The 16312-nt window shown below is 47.0% G+C and overlaps 1 protein-coding gene across 3 annotated transcripts in view; it reads right to left on the bottom strand.

The window, feature by feature from the left end:
* The window catches only part of LOC122541978 (transmembrane protein 184B-like), a 43861-nt gene extending 27884 nt beyond the window's left edge, over positions 1-15977 (bottom strand). For 2 of the 3 annotated variants that reach the window (XR_006309731.1, XM_043679274.1), the window contains exon 1: positions 15656-15977. The gene's annotated coding sequence lies outside the window, so the exon portion shown is untranslated. Of the gene's footprint in view, positions 1-2842; positions 2994-15655 lie in introns of those variants that run through there. The other variant, XM_043679275.1, reaches the window with a different exon arrangement.
* Between the last annotated feature and the right edge of the window lie 335 nt (positions 15978-16312).

Genomic DNA, 16312 nt, shown 5'->3' with positions numbered 1-16312 from the left:
CTGATGAAGAAATAAAAGATTTCATACCTACAACTAAATCTCATCAGACACACACAATTGTACACGCAATGGTTCCTCAAAATGCAGTTTAAGGCAAGTGCAAAATTGCACTTACGTAGCACCCCAGGAGGTTCTTAATCACTTTACAGCCAATGGAGTACTGTTTGAAGTGCTGCCACTGTTGTACACGAAACACAGTCAATTTTAGCACAGCAAGCTCCCACACACAATGACCAGTTCTGGTGGGTGGCACAGTGGTTAGCACTGCTGCCTCACAGCGCCAGAGACCCGGGTTCAATTCCCGCCTCAGGCGACTGACTGTGTGGAGTTTGCGCATTCTCCCTGTGTCTGCGTGGGTTTCCTCCAGGTGCTCCGGTTTCCTTCCACAGTCCAAATGTGCAAGTTAGGTGAATTGGCCATGCTAAATTGCCCGTAGCGTTAGGTGAAGGGGTAAATGTACAGGAATGGGTCTGGGTGGGTTGCTCTTCACAAGGTCGGTGTGGACTTGTTGGGCCGAAGGGCCTGTTCCACACTAAGTAATCTAATCTGCTTGTTCCCCCTGGTGTGGGATCAATGCTGGTCAGGTCACAGCTGCTGTGCTTGGAGTGCGACGCAATCTTCTACACCCAGCTGAGGCAACAAGCAGAGCTATAGTTTAACAACTTGCCTGAAAGAAACGGGACTTCCAACAGTGTGTCGCACTCCCCCGGCAGTGCTGCACTCTGCCAGTAGTGCCTTGGAATGTCAACCCGGATTGTGCTCCAGAATGTGGAGGGAAATTCAAAATCTAACTTGGAGCTTAGAATGACATCCATTGAGATGAAGCTGACATCCTAGATAACATAAGACCCCTTCACAGATTTACACACTGAGGTGAGACCCTGGTACTCCCTTGACAAGGGATGGGAAGATATCAAGTATGATACCTCTTAAAGTCATAGAATCTGTTTTCATGCTGTCCATCTCTTCGGTCCAACTCATCCATGCCCACCAAATATCCTAGCCTACTCTAATCCCATTTGCCAGCACTTGGCCCATATCCCTCTGAACCCTTCCTATTCCTTGCAGCATTTTAAATGTTGCAAATGTACCAGCCTCCACCACTTCCTCTGGCAGCTCATTCCATGCACGTACCACCTTCTGCGTGAAAAAAGTTGCCCCTTAGGTCCCTTTTATCTCTTTCTGCTCTCAACCTAAACCTATGCCCTCTAGTTCTGGATTCCCCCACCACAGGGAAAAGACTTTGTCTATTTATCCTATCTTCTTCCTGAACACTGTCCTGTAATCCCAGAAAAGTCAAGGAGAAGTTACATCGCAGGCAGAGACACAGTGTAAGATTGTGCTCAAATGTATCACTTGTTGGTAAAGAACCCAAGTAAAAGTTGAAAAGAGACACATGGCTTAAGCTTTTTTCATCTTGCACTTATCAGGACAAATGCAAGAATACCAAATGAGAAACAATATAATAGCCCATGCCCAAGACCAGGACAATTTCCAGGGTTGGCACAAAAAGGAGCAAGTCTCTGGCAAGGACCAGTTTGGACATGTTCCTTTTGTTTGCAGAGAGTGTGTCCCCTGCACACAAAAGCAATATGTTCAAGTCTTACCCTTTTTTTCTCTTGCCTCCACCCCCCACCCCCACCTCCTCAAATGACCAGAGACCCTACAGTTCCTGGATTAAAGTCCTGCCTGCTTATCTGGACTGAATTCTGTAATCTAAGGCTATCCTTCTCACTATTTACCACCCCAATTTTTAGATCATTTGTGAACTTACTGGTCAACCTTCCAACATGCAAGTCTCAAGTCACTTATATGAACAAGTAGAAGGGCCCCAACACTGACCTCAGAGATCCTTCTGGACACAGACTTCCAGTCAGAAAAATGCCTCTCAACCTACTGTTTCCTGCCACTCAACCAACTGTGGATCCAAATTTCCCTGGATTGCATCAGCGCTTATCATTCTCCCACAAAGGACCTTTTCAAAAGCCTTGCTGAAATCCAAGTAAATTACATCAAACACCTTGGTCCCATCTACACACATATATCACCTCTTTGAAAAATTCAAATCAAGTTGGTCGGACCTGACCTCCCCTTAAGAAAACCACAAGAGAGTTTCAATTCATTCACAGGATGAGGGCATCACTGGCTGGGCCAGCATTTATTGCCCATTCTTAACTGCCCTCTGGGAAATTAGGGGTCAACCACATTGGCTGTGGGTCTGGAGTCAAATGTACGCCCAGACCAGGTAAGGACGGCAGTTTCCTTCCCAAAGGACTTTAGTGAACCAGATGGGTATGCTTCAAGATTTTTCAAGGGAGACTAAAGATACATCTGATCAAGACAGAAAATGAATTTGAATCTTAAGAGAAAGTAACACAAATGGTTTGTGTTGTCAGATGAAGGAGGAAGATCTATACAGCGTCTTTCATCAGACCAATTTGTTCACAAATCGATGAGTCATGACAGCATTTACTGTACTTCAGCCAGTCCCTTCCCACTTACACACAAGAAAGTACAGACGTCATTTTCCTGAATACATACTGAACAGGAGACACAGAATACACAGCAAGCCCTCAAGACAGAAAAGGAGGAGATGGAGGACAGAGAGAGACAGAGAGAGACAGAGAGAGACAGAGAGAGACAGAACAATTAGAGAAAGGGGTGGATCCAAAAAAAAAGGAGGTGGGGGGAAAACAAATAGAGGAAGAAAAGAGGTAGAGAGGAAGAAAAGAGGTAGAGGGGGAACAAAAAGATAGCGGGGGGTGAACAACCGGGGCAAGGGGAACCAAAGAATAAAAGAACAAAAAGAGAGAGAGAGGAAAATAAATTGCATTTGTCTAACCTCTTTCGCAACCCACAGGTTATACAGCAGGAGCAGCACACTGAGACATGTTTAGGGACTGGCAACGCTCTTGGAGTATCAGAACAGGAAGGAAGGGAGGGTTGGCACGCTTAAATTTTAATTCCTAATTGTTAGCCCTGACAGTTTACTTTCCCCTCCCTTGGGCTAATCTCACACTCACCTCAGAGTCACGGGGCTCTCAGTTCAAGTTCCACTCCAGGGCTGGAGGTAAACTGTAGATCGACAATTCAGCGCAGTACTGAAGGAGGGCTGTGCAATGGGAGGTGCTGTCTCTGACACAAGACATTAAATCAATGTTCTCCTTACCCAGCTAGCTGTTTGGATGTACCTTAGAAGACCCTAAGCACTTGTTCAGGCAAGGACAGGGGAGTTAACCCACTGTCCCAGCCAATACTTAACCCTCAATCATTTAACATTCATTCTTCTATTCTCCAATGAAAGAAAGAGGGGATTTCACAGAAGCTTATAAAATTCTAACAGGGCCAGACAGGGTTGTTCCTGATGACCAGGGAGTGCAGAACCAGGCGTCACGTCAGAGGAATACAGGATATGCCATTTAGGTTTGAGATCATAGAATTCCTACAGTGTGGAAACAGGCCATTTGGCCCAACAAGTCCACATCGACCCTCGTATGCCACCCAGACCCATTTCCTTACCCTATCACACTGACTAATGCACCTAACCTACACATCCCTGAACACTACGAGGCAATTTAACATGGCCAATTCATCCTAATCTTTGGACTGTGGGAGGAAACCGGAACACCCAGAGGAAACCCATGCAGACACAGGGAGAATGTGCGAACTCCACACTGATAGTTGCCCGAGACTAGAATAGAACCTGGGTCCCTGGCGCTGAGAGGCAGCGGTGCTAACCATTAAGCCACCATGCTGCCCAAATGAGGAGACATTTCTTCACCCAGTGATGGGTGAGCCCTGAATTCTTCGCTACAGAAAGCAGTGGAGGTCAAAGCATCGCATGGAGAAGGAGAAAGGTGTAGTTCTTAGGACAAAGGGGAATCGAAAGGATAGGAGGAGAAAGTGGGAATGGGGGAACTGAGTTGGACGATCAGCCAGGATTGGATCAAATACCAGAGCAGGTTCGAAGGGCTGAATGGCCTCCTCCTGTTTCTATCATTAATCGAGGTTACGTGGTTATCATTCTGTAATTTGGTTAAGCTTATTGAGAGCACGTTAGCTGCCATGCTGCCCAAATTACAACTTCTTTGACCAGAGTAATACTCTTCAAGATGTCAGCAAGGTCATAAACCATTCCACATAGATGCAAGTTTTTTTCTTTTCAAACTTTTTTTTTGCACTGCATTTAGTTTGGAATTAGCTCACAGTAAAAAAGGTGTTTTATTCGAGACGTACACAGCAATGGCTGCAGCTGTAAAGACCATTCGGCCCATCAGGTCTGTTCCACCATTCAGTGAGATCACTGACTGATCTGATAATCCTCGACTCCATTTCCCTGTGTGTTTTTTCCGCTAAAAGCCTTGATTACAGATTAGTGTTTTCATAGTCGAGAGAGAGTGTGTGTGGTGCTGGAAAAGCACAGCAGGTCAGACAGCATCCAGGGAGCAGGAGAATCGTCGTTTCCGGCATAAGCCCTTCATCAGGAATGAGGCTGGCAGCCTCCTTGGTGCTGAGGAAGGAGATGTGGCTGCGGGAGCGAGGTTGCTTGAGGACGTGGCTGAAGAGCTTCAGGGCAGAGGAGAGGACTTAGGGAGTACAGTGAGAGGGGGACTGGAGGCTCCCAACTTCATTCCTAATGAAGGGCTCCAGCACAAAATGTCACTTCTCCTGCTTCTCGATGCTGCCTGACCTGCTGTGCTTTTCCAGCACCACACATTCTAGACTCTGATCTCCAGCATCTGCAGTCCGCACTTTCTCCTAGTATTTTAATAGAGACAAACTCTGGAGAGAAATGTTCCCAAGTGCAAGTCTACGCCACCACTGTACCAAAAACAGAACAGTCTCTACAGTGACCACCCCAACCACCCCCCCCCCCTCAAAGATATCCCTCCTTTGGACATTTATGGAGCAGGGTGGGGGTTGGGGGTGGGGGGGGAGGGAAAGAGAGAAAACACTCCAACCAGAGTGATAAGTCAATAAATAAAAAAAAAAAAATTCAGGGGTAATTCAGGAGAACCTCCACTGAGTTGTTACAATGGGGAGAAAGTGAGGACTGCAGATGCTGGAGCTCAGAGTAGAGAGTGTAGTGCTGGAAAAGCACAGGTCAGGCAGCATCCGATGAGCTGGAGAATCAACGTTTCGGGCATTAGCCCTTCATCAGGAGTGTCGTTACAAATGTAGAACTCATTACCAAACTTGTATTTACATGACATGGGTCTCAATGGCAAGGTCAGCATTCGATACCCATCTTTCGGGAACATCTTCTTAGGCCATGCCAGAGACAGTCAACAGTCAACCACATTGCTGTGGTTCTGGAGTTACATGTGGGCCAGATCAGGTAAGGATGGCAGATTTCCTTGCCTGAAGGACATTTGTGAATCAGATGGTATTTTACAACAATGACAGCTTCATGGCTGAATCTGATCATCCAGTACTGTACAGAAACATAGATAATAGAGGAGTAGGCCATTCAGCCCCTCAAGCCTGCACCACCACTCCATTACATCATGGCTGATCACCCAACTTAGTACCTTGTTCCCACTTGTATCCTGTAACCTTGGATCACTTTAGCCCCTGGGAGATACAATGCATGAAAATCTGCTCCCAAATATTGAGACTGAGACTAATCTTTCAAACCCAGATCCTTCATTGACCGAATTTAAGTTCCACCAGTTGCTGCGGTGGGATTTGAACTATGGCCACCCCCAAACCCCTTTAACCTTTGCCTCTAGGTTCTAGTTCAGATGACACTAACACCACATCACCATTTCCTCTTGACCTGCTGCAGGAGTGGAGATGAACAGCATAAGTACATTTAAGGGGAATAGAGCTATGTATTAAGGAGAAAGGGATGGAAGGCAATACTAACGAATTAGGATAGCAGGAACCTAATGTGATGCAGCAGAGTGTGGGCCGAATGACCTGCACCATGTTACTTGTAACAAAGTGTACATCACACTTGGCCCATCCTGTAACACCTCGTGCACACAATCTTATCATCCAGTGTTGTGCAGAAACATAAATAGAAGGTGTTGGCCATTCAGCCCCTCAAGCCTGCACCACCATTCCAATGGCATCATGGCTGATCATCCAACTTCGTACCTTGTTCCCACTTGCAGCCAGTAACCTCAGGTTCGTTTAGCCCCTGGAAGTTACACTGCATGAAAGTCTGCTCCCAAATATTGTATTCATTAATATTGGGCATAAGGCCATAAGACCTAGAGCAGACTTGATGGACTGAATGGCCTTTCAGTCAATTAGATCACGGTTCATCGGATCATCGTCAAATTTTCTCTACTGCCTTTTCCCCAAACCCTCGATTCCCTTACTGTTTAAAAAAAAATCATCTCAGCCTTGAATGGACTTAAAACGGCAACATGTTATTATAGATATTTGCTAATCAACCTGCTCAGAAGTATCATTACTCACTGCTGGAGCAGATGAAATTTAAACCCAGGTCTCCTGTCTCAGAGGTATGGGCACTACCACTGTGCAGGAGCCCCACCACTTCATTAATAATTTTTTGCAGCTCTAAAGGCTCAAGTGTAAGAAAACTAGTTAACACATTAACTGGGAGATCAAACCACTTCCAATTAAACTGGAACCTCCATGCTACATAAGTCAACGCAGTTGTGACACAGAACACAGACCAGTCCGACACAAAATGGCGTCAAAGAAAAGAAGTGGACAGGCATATTCACAAATGCCTTTCTCTCAGACTCTCTTTGCGAGTTGTTTAAAAAGCTGCAGCACAACAACAACAGGGACAAGGAGGTTTTTACACCCTTCCCCCCCAGGCACTGGAACCAGTGGGCACAAGGGAGAGGTGGTGGTAATATCACTGGATTTAGTGATTGAGAAACAGAGGTCTAATTCTGAGGCCGCAGGTTCAAAACCCACTACAGCTAATGGAAAAATGTAAATAAAATCAATAAAAAAAATTCAGGAACATAAAGCCGGTCTCTATAATGGTGACCATGACAACAAATCATTGACTGTTGTAAAATCCCATTGGTTCACTAATGTCCTTTAGGAAACGAAATCTGCCATCTTTACTTAGTCTGGCCCATGTGGGTCTCCTGCTCAACTGCTGAACTCTGCACTGCCCTCAAATGACCTACTTAACAAATGCAATTCTCACATCCCATGACAGTTAAAACAAACACAGTCGTATCTCAGTGGGCAGCACAGTAGCTCAGTGGTTGGCGCTACTGTCTCACCGCGCCAGGGACCTGGGCTCCATTCCACCCTTGGGTGACTATGCAAACTCCTCAGACATTCTCCCCCCAGGTTTCCTCCGTTTTCCACCCACAGTCCAAAAGATGTGTAGATTAGGGGGATTGGCCAAGGTAATACATGGGGTAACAGGATACAATGGGGGGGCTGGGTTTGGGATGAATGCTTTACGGAGGGTCAGTGTGGACTGAATGAGCCAAATGGGCACCTTCTACACTGTAGGGATTCTATGTTTAAGACTTGTCTTCTGAAATTACTCTAGAGGCCAGTATTCTGTTACCTTTTATTTCCATGTGGAGAGTCCTTGACACTGACCCAGCTCCCACAGAGCGAGCTCTGAGTGAACTGGACCTCTGACACTCCTATTTCAGCCAGGGCTCCCTGATTGGACCAGGTTTAGAGCCCCAATCAGGGAACTCAGATTCTATGTGGTCCACTTGGCTGACCTTGATACAATCACTCCATCCCTCCCACTCTGGGTCAGAGGATATGGGCTGGTTCTTCTTTAGTGGAGCTCCTCCTGGGGTGTTTTAGCACAGGGTCAGGTTCCTCTAACTCTGTTACACATCGCCCGGATCTGAGGCACAGTCCCTAGCCTCTTGTCCCTGGAGCATCTCGGAAGAAATTCAGTCTCTTCTTCAGGCGGCAAAGTCATCGAGGCAGCAACATCCACCGGTGTCCATCTCAGATTCCGAGGTCTCTTCAACCCCTGATGGAGGGGGAGAGCCCATGGGTTTTGGAAAAGTCGGAAAGGCTGTTGAGGAGCCGTGTACAATTTATTCCTGCCCTGTTTGTGAGTTTGCAGCTTTCTGATCGTCCGCGTGCTTGTTCAGGACTGTAACGCCCACCCAAACATTATACATCACTGCACCTGACCTCAGGTCGACCCTGCCTCTTACCCATGTGCAGGGCTATTCCTCTGGTCCCTACACCAAGCTTCAACCCTGAAGTAAACTCTCTCTCTCTCGTTTAGCGGAGTCTTGTGTCCAGCACTGGCGTTCCAGATGCAGTGTCACCCTCCCGTCCCAGGTCCAGATTTAAGCTGCTGTACAGTCTACTCCCTGTCAGCAACTCTGCTGGAGCTATCCCTGTTGTTGCGTGCGAGGAATGGTCCTATAATCAAACTGGAACCAGGACAGTTTGGGATCTCGTGAAGCTGTAGGCTGTTTCTTTAAGCCTGGCTCCTTTCTACCAGACCATTGGATGATGCATGGTAGGAGGGGTCCTTATGTTGATTATCATTAAATATTTAGGAAATACTCAAATGTCCTGCTGGCAAATGATGGCCTGCTTTCTGTGACCAACATTTCCAGGAGTCCGTGCATTGCAAAAGATGTGCGTGGTTTCTCTATCATCATCTCCACGTTTGACAAATGAATTCTCTGCGCGTCCAACCGCTCTGAGTGGGCATCCAGTGACCGAGAACATTAAGCCCATGGAAAAGGACCTGCAGAGTCAACGTGTCACCGAGTCCAGGGTTTACCCGGCCATTCCCACCAATGTGTGGGGGACCTGCCAGCAGTAATTGTCTTCATTGGCACTCTGGGCACTGCCTCACCAACGCAGCATCCAATCCTGGCCACCAGAAATGACTTCATTTTGGAAACCCCTAGATGACCACGTTGGAGTTCAGCCAGTACCTGGTGGTGACCATTGCTCAGGACAATCACTCTTGCTCCCCATAATAATCTGCCATCCTCTGATCTGGTGTCTCCGGTTCCAATTCTGGTTGTGATGGCCCCTTGGTTTCTCCCATCACCATGAGCTGTTTCAGTTTTGCCAGGCCCGAATCTTTCTAGGTCCAAAGTCTGATATTGTCAACTGTGTCTGGAAGCGTATCCAGAAAACCTAAAACCATTATGGACTCTTCCAGTGGTGGCTCATTGCATTCACATTCATACTTGGCTTCCCTGGTGTTCCGACTTGTAACTGTCTGCACTTAGTATTAGAACCCACCACTGAATGTGGCCTGAAGCTATGCCCGGCCTTGCCTTGTACTCTAAGTAGGCCGAGCAGGGGTTTGTGCTCCATTATTACAAATTTACATTTGTAAAAAAAAAAAGGTATTGGTGGAACCTCCTGCTCCAAATAGGAGCACAAAACCTTCCTTCTCTATCTGGGTGTAATTGCACTTTGGCTAATCCAAAGTTCTGGATACATACATTGTTGGGCGTTCCTCTTCATTGGGCCACCTGTGAGCTAACATTACCACCCTGATGCGGCACGGGGAGGCAATGCACATCAGTACCAGATCTTGATTGAGATCACAGTGCACCATTAACAGAGGATGATAGCTGTTTGTTCACTTCCTTGAAAGCTCCATGACCATTTCCAAAGCTGACCCCTGACGTTAAGGCGCCAAGATGGAGGTCAGGTTACGAATGAGCTTTCTGTAATAACTCAGCAGCCCAAGGAAAGACCTAAGCTCTGGTACAGACTTTTGACTGCCCTCATTTTATCTTTCAACCGGTGTCACCTGGTCTTGTCAACACTGTGGCCCAAGTAGGTCTCTTGGGATGCCTGGAACACATTTTTTTCCCCCTTCTAAAGGTAGACACCTGCCTAGGAGAAACACCTACGTCCAAATTCTCTAAACGGTCCTTGTTGGTCTTCACTGTTATTAGCACATAGAGGTGACATCATCTAGATAAATGATGAGCTGGGGTAGTGCTTGTAAAACGTTCGCAATCGTTTGCTGAAAGACTGCACTGCTGACGATACCCCGAATAGCAGTCTCGTATATTAGTACAAACCCTTATGGCTATTAACTGGAGTCTACTCTTGGGAATCCTCATCTAACCACCAATTACAGGTACCCTTGGCTCATGTCCGACTTTGTGAAGGACAGCCCACCCACCCCCACCAGCTTTGTGTATAAATCCTCGGTGTGAGGGATTGGGTATTTACCATCCCCAAAAAGGCAAACTGATCCACCATTCTTCACAAATAGGTGCAAACACAGTGCTGCCCAATCCACAAACTGGACTGGTCTGATCATTCCTTCGCTTTCCAGCCTTCTGATTTCTGCCCATGAGGCAAATGGCAGTGGGTGGGCCTTGGAAAAATTGCAGCATTGCTTCCGGGTCAACATGCAAGGTGGCCTTAGCTCCTTCAATAGTGCCTAGACCTTCCTGAAGAACCGTTGGGCATTTAATTAGGACTTCACTCAGGCAGCCGTTTCCAAATCGAGAAATGTTGAGCCAATCAAGGTGAATCTCTCAAACAATTTCATCCCATCAGGCTTGGGCCTGAAGCGTTTTACTACAATCAGTAGTAACTGAACCAGTTGCTTCTCAGAAGAGATCATAATCAAAGTTGTACTTTTAATCTGTATAGTTTCCAGGTTTAGGCTTCAGCCTAGCTAAAGTCTAGTGGAAAATTTTATTAAAGACTGCTTTCACTGAAATGGCCATGCTTGTATCGACCTCCATTAGAACCGGCTGACCATTTAATCAGACGTTTATTTTGATTGGTTCGGATTTGGATATTGTGAATAATTTACCTGTTCCAAGCCAGCTGTAGATGGATTTTCCTGAATACCGGCTTATGAGTTCTCTTACTCCATTTAGGTTTAGTGGGACTCTTGCTGTCTCAAGTCCGCGGACCAGCAGCAACTACAATGGTTTGCCTACCTGCCTGGATCCTGAAGAAAATTTTAACCGTTTGGCCAAGGCTTGGCTTTGTTTTGGGGTTTTCTGTGGGCTGACCTAGAGTCCCTCTGTTCAGGATACGCCCCGAGTGAGGCTGTGCAATGGTCCTGCACTTGAGTGGTGTTCCCCAAGCTCAGTTGAACTGGCGAGGGTATTCTTCCATCAGAACACCCTGTAACTCACATGATCCACTTGCTGCATTTTCCAATGATAAAACCAGTTGTAGAGCCTGTTTGAAGTCCTGTTTGGCTTCAGCTAATAGGCACTTTTGCATGGTTACGTCATTAATCCCATATTCCAAACGGTTTCCCAGGATCTCATTCAGGGTTAATTCAAAGTCACGTGCCTCTGCCAGTCGTCTTAACCTCATCAAAAATCCCGACACAGATCCCCCAGTTGTCGAATTGCTGAGTGAAACCAACAGCACCTCAGAAATAGAGGAGGCTTGGGGTTTATAATATTCCGCCACTAAAACCATCAACCCTTGACAGGTTTTCATATCTGCTGCCTCAGGGAAAGTTAAGCTCCTAATAACCAAAAAGGCTGCGGGTCCACAAGCAGCCAGGAGAATGACTCGTTGCTTTTCATCTGCCCCAATGTCATTTGCCCACAAAAAAATTACGCATACGCATTCTTTCCATATACTGGGCCCTGTCGTTGAAGCCAGGATCGATCGAGTCAAGCTTCCCAGATAGTGGCATGATGCCAAAAATCCTAAACCTAACTCAAGGTGCGTACTTTTTTCACATAGCCACTGAACCAATTCCAGAGGCTGGTACCGAGTCACCAAGTCAGCCTTTATTTACACGTGTGGAGTCCTTGACACTGATCCAAATCCCTCAGAGCCAGCTCTCAGAGTGAACAGAACCTCTGACTCTCCTGCTTATATCCATCAGCCAGGGCTTCCCGATTGGGGCTGTTAACCTGATCCATTCAGGGAACTCCTGAGGCCCACCTGCGCTGACCTCGTCATAATCACTCCACCTCCAAGTCAAGAGATCCGTAGGTTTGAGTCCCATGAACCAGCACAGATAATCAGAGCGATGTCCCAGTGAAGCACTGAGGGAGTAACCCTTTACCAGATGCGCTGCCTCCCTTATGCAACATTAAACCAACAAGTCTGCCCTCAGAGGGGTGTGGAAGACCGCAAAGAGGAGGGGGCGGGGACACATTTTAAAAATTACTTGCTCACTATAACACAACTGGTTTGGGACCTTGCTGTGCACAAACGGGGTGCCACATTTGCAGAAAGTGACTGTGTCAAAAGGAGCCCACGACACGCAATGAGACAATGGTGCTAGGTAAACAGTTGGCACGGTAGCTCAGTGGTTAGCACTGCAGCCTCACAGCACCAGGGACCTGGATTTGATTCCTGACTCAGGTGACTGTCTGTGAGGAGTTTGTACATTCTCCCCGTGTCTGCGTGGGTTTCCTCTGGGTGCTCCGGTTTCCTCCCACAGTCCAAAAATGTGCAGGTCAGGTGAATTGGCCATGCTAAATTGTCCACAGTGTAGGGAATGGGCTTGGGTAGGTTACTCTTCGGAGGATCGGAGTGGATTTGTTGGGCTGAAGGGCCTGTTTCCATACTGTAGGGAATCTAATCTAAAATAAAAATGTGACCCCAACAAAACCCCAAAGCTGTTACGACACTTTTTAAAGTTTGCCTGGCACGCATTAGTTTATTATGCTGGCAAACAAGGTGACCATTCTGCAGTCCAAGACGAAGCTGACTGAAGCAGGAGTGCGGGGGGGGGTCTCCTCACTGTAATGCAGTCGCTGAGAATCAGGAGGTTAAAAAATAGTGAGGCAGAAACACCCAGCAAACAAACATCGGACAAGAGAGTCAAAAATTCAGCAAACCTATCAGTTCAGCGACCTCTTGGCAAAACTATTCGCTGATCCGAATGGTTCACTCTGTTTCTCTCCCCATGGATGCTGCCCAGCCTGCTGAGCACTTCCTGCGCCTGTTCTGTTTTTCCATAATCGCTCTTGTTCACGCAGCCCTGTGGGATCTTTCTTAACTTTCACCGGAACAGGTCGACGTGACCTTGGAGTAACATTTCGTGCACAGAACGATGTGCTCGGGTGTCCCAGCGGAGTGTGGGCTAAGGTAAGGCACAAACAATGGACAATAGCCCCGTTTGTGGATGTTAATGACACCAAGCGACATCCACGAGGCTCCACAGAGGCAGCCTCTCGACTCAAAACATGTCAGCAGCAATCAGAGGAGGAGGAGGAGGAGGAGAAGACAATTTAAATAAACACACCATGCAGTATATGCCATCTGTACCATCACCTGCCTCTTGGCTGCAAACTCAGTACAAAGCCTCTCACAAAGGACATGACAATGAAATTTTAGAAAACCAGAAATCGCTGGAGAAACTCAGCAGGTCTGGCAGCATCTGTGGAGGGAGGGGAAAGAAAAAACAAGAGTTAGCGTTTTGAGTCCAGTTCTGAAGAGGGGTCACTGGACTCAACGTTAACTCTGCAGAAGTGGGTACTGCAGATGCGGGAGATTAGAGTCAAGATTAGAGTGGTGCTGGAAAAGCACAGCAGGTCAGGCAGCATCCGAGGAGCAGGAAAATCAACATTTCGGGCAAAATGTCGATTTTCCTGCTACTCGGTTGCTGCCTGACCTGCTGTGCTTTTCCAGCACCACTCTAATCTCAACGTTAACTCTGCTTTCTCTCCCCGCAGATGCTGTTAAAGCTGAGTTTCTCCAGCAATTTGATTTCACTTCAGATTTCCAGCATCCACAGTCCTTTGTTTTATGCCAAAGGAAAAAAAAAACCCGAATTCAGATAGCGACTTTTATGTGGGAAAGCATGCAAAGATGTTTCACAGAGAGCTGAATCAGATAAAAATTGACATAGAACAAAAGGAACCACCCGGGGGGTCTTACAAGTGGAGAGAAAAATCCAGAGCTTAGGACAGTGCTCCCCAAACCTCTCAACCACCCCCTGCAACACATCAGCATGACCACATTTTGAGATTTGAAACATGTCCTGAGCCCTTGGTAAAAAAAAATTGAAAATCACCCAACACCAGGTTATAGTCCAACAGGTTTATTTGGAAGCACTAGCTTTCTAAATACTGCTCCTTTATCAGGTATCTGATGTTGGGTGATTTTTCCATTTTTTTTTCACCCCAGTCCAACACCCGCACCTCCACATTAAAAATAAAATTGACATAGGGGAACTTGGCAGAGAAGATATATGGGTGCAGTTGGGGCAGATGTACAGAAGTGGGAAGGGGGGTTGGTGGTTGGGAAGCTGTGAAAACTTGTGGTGCCCTCAGAGCACACGACACCAAAATTCCAGCTCACTTGGGGGTCCTAAACCCTCTGCCCCCACCTTGGGAAACCTTGCCTCAGGATGGGGGAGGGGGGGCACCAATGAGCATACAGAAACAGATCAAGATGTGCAAGAGAGGGAGAAAGAGCGCAAGCGAGTTTGAGGACCGGTTTAGACAATTCAATGGTAAAACCTGTTGCTTGCCACTGTGAAAATAGCCGCAAGACCAACTCCAAATCACAACGGGAAATCTCACACTTCCCCGACCTCAAGACAAAAATGCGAAAGCAGCAACGCAAGGGTAAACAAAACTGCAAACACATGAATATAATTCAAATTTAATTTAATCTAATCTAATCATAGCAATCAGTGATCAAAGATCAAATCTGGAGCCCCGAACAATGACACCCCCCCACCTCTCCCTCTATACTTCTATACTGAATTGAGTCAGCACCAGGGCATCTATCACTGGCATAACACCATCAGAAGGACTGGGATTCATTTCTGGAGCACTGCTGATGTGGCCAGAGATTGTTTGTGTAAAACTATGAGGTTACTGCAGTGCAAACGTGAGAAGAGTTTGGGAAGTCTGCTCACTGTCCATCCACATCACCACCACAACTCCACACACTCCGACCCCTTTCACCCCCCCACCCCACCAAAGTGACTGGAGGGGGTGGGGGTTTCAAAACACTGAATATAGATTTGACAGACAAGCAAAACAGCAGCGGTCGAGGCCTAATTTTGTGCGTGAGCTGCAGTTACCAGGCCCCTCAGATAGAAAAAAAGACTACACACACACCTCAGAGAGAGAGAGAAAGAAAACGAAAAACAAAATCATTCAGAAACACCTGGCAGAAAAGAGAGGGAAAAAAAAATTCAGAAGGACCTTCCGTACACACACAAAAAAAAACTGACTTAAATCAAAACATTTCCAATCAATGGTGAGGGGTGTAAAAAGCAAATCCAACTTGGAAGCAAAGATGAACTGTTGTGAGAGAAAAAAGGAAACAGCATCCCACATGGAAAACTGGCCAGAGACTTAAAAACAAGGATTTAAAAAAAAACAAAAGACTTAAAAGTTTCCTGGACTTTGTCACAAAGGGGGCGGGGGGGGGGGGAGGTTTCCAACATTACATATTTAAAGAAAACATTTAAAAACAAACAAGAATCTGGAAGCCAAGGCTACAGAAAGCTTGCAGTATGCAATTCTCCAACCCGCATTTTGAAATGGGAGGGGATCGCCTCCGAACGTTACCTTACAGCTTTGGACAGTGTGGGAACTAGGAGGAGGGGGTGGGTGGGTGGGTGGTGGGGTGAAGAAAAAAAGAGGTTGGCAAGGAGGTCATTCAGTTTGAAAAAGGGATTTCCAAACAAAATTGCAGAGCTGGTGGAGGAAACGCAGGCACGCTTCAAACACAGAGAGATCAGACAATTAAAGAAAAAAAAACACCCCCAGGTCTCCCCTGGACTTACCTTTGCATGGCTGTGCTGGTGAGAGGCGGCTGGACGAGTGCACTGAGTGAAGCTGTGTGTGTGAGAGAGAGAGAGAGGGGGGGAAGGAATCAGTTCTCAGACAGAACTGAGGCATCAATTTTTAGGAGGGGGTGAGAGGGAAGGGGAATAAAGGAGGGTATGGGGGTGGGGGGGGAAGATAGGAAGGTTGGTGCATTCACCAGGATTGCACTTGCCCCCACTCCCCACACAAACAGAGAGAGAGAGAGTGAGACTAGGATGCAGCAGCAGCAGCTGAGACTATAGCGCAGCCCTGGACCAGCGATCCGCGATTAAAGGGCTGCACCGCCCGCGCCTGCGCACTGGCACCGCTTTCCACACACACACCAACCAGGGTGACGTCATCCCCAGTCTCTTAAAGGGGCCGCGCCCCAGGGCAGGCTGGAGAAACTCAACAGGACAAGGGCAGCACCAAGAAATCCTAGGACCGCACAGCACAGAGTCATGGGAACTGTACACTTATAGATTTGGAGGTGCTGATTTTGGACTGGAGTGTAGCAAGTTAAAAATCACGCAACCACCTGATGAACGAGCAGCACTCCGAAAGCTAGTGCTTCCAAATAAACCTGTTGGACTATAACCTGGTGTTGTGTGATTTTTAACTTTGTACACTTATAA

This window comes from Chiloscyllium plagiosum, chromosome 39 (assembly GCF_004010195.1).
Source record: "Chiloscyllium plagiosum isolate BGI_BamShark_2017 chromosome 39, ASM401019v2, whole genome shotgun sequence".
Classification (NCBI taxonomy): Eukaryota; Metazoa; Chordata; class Chondrichthyes; order Orectolobiformes; family Hemiscylliidae; genus Chiloscyllium; species Chiloscyllium plagiosum.
Note: the sequence above shows the minus strand (reverse complement) of the source record. Positions and strands in the feature narration are given on the sequence as shown.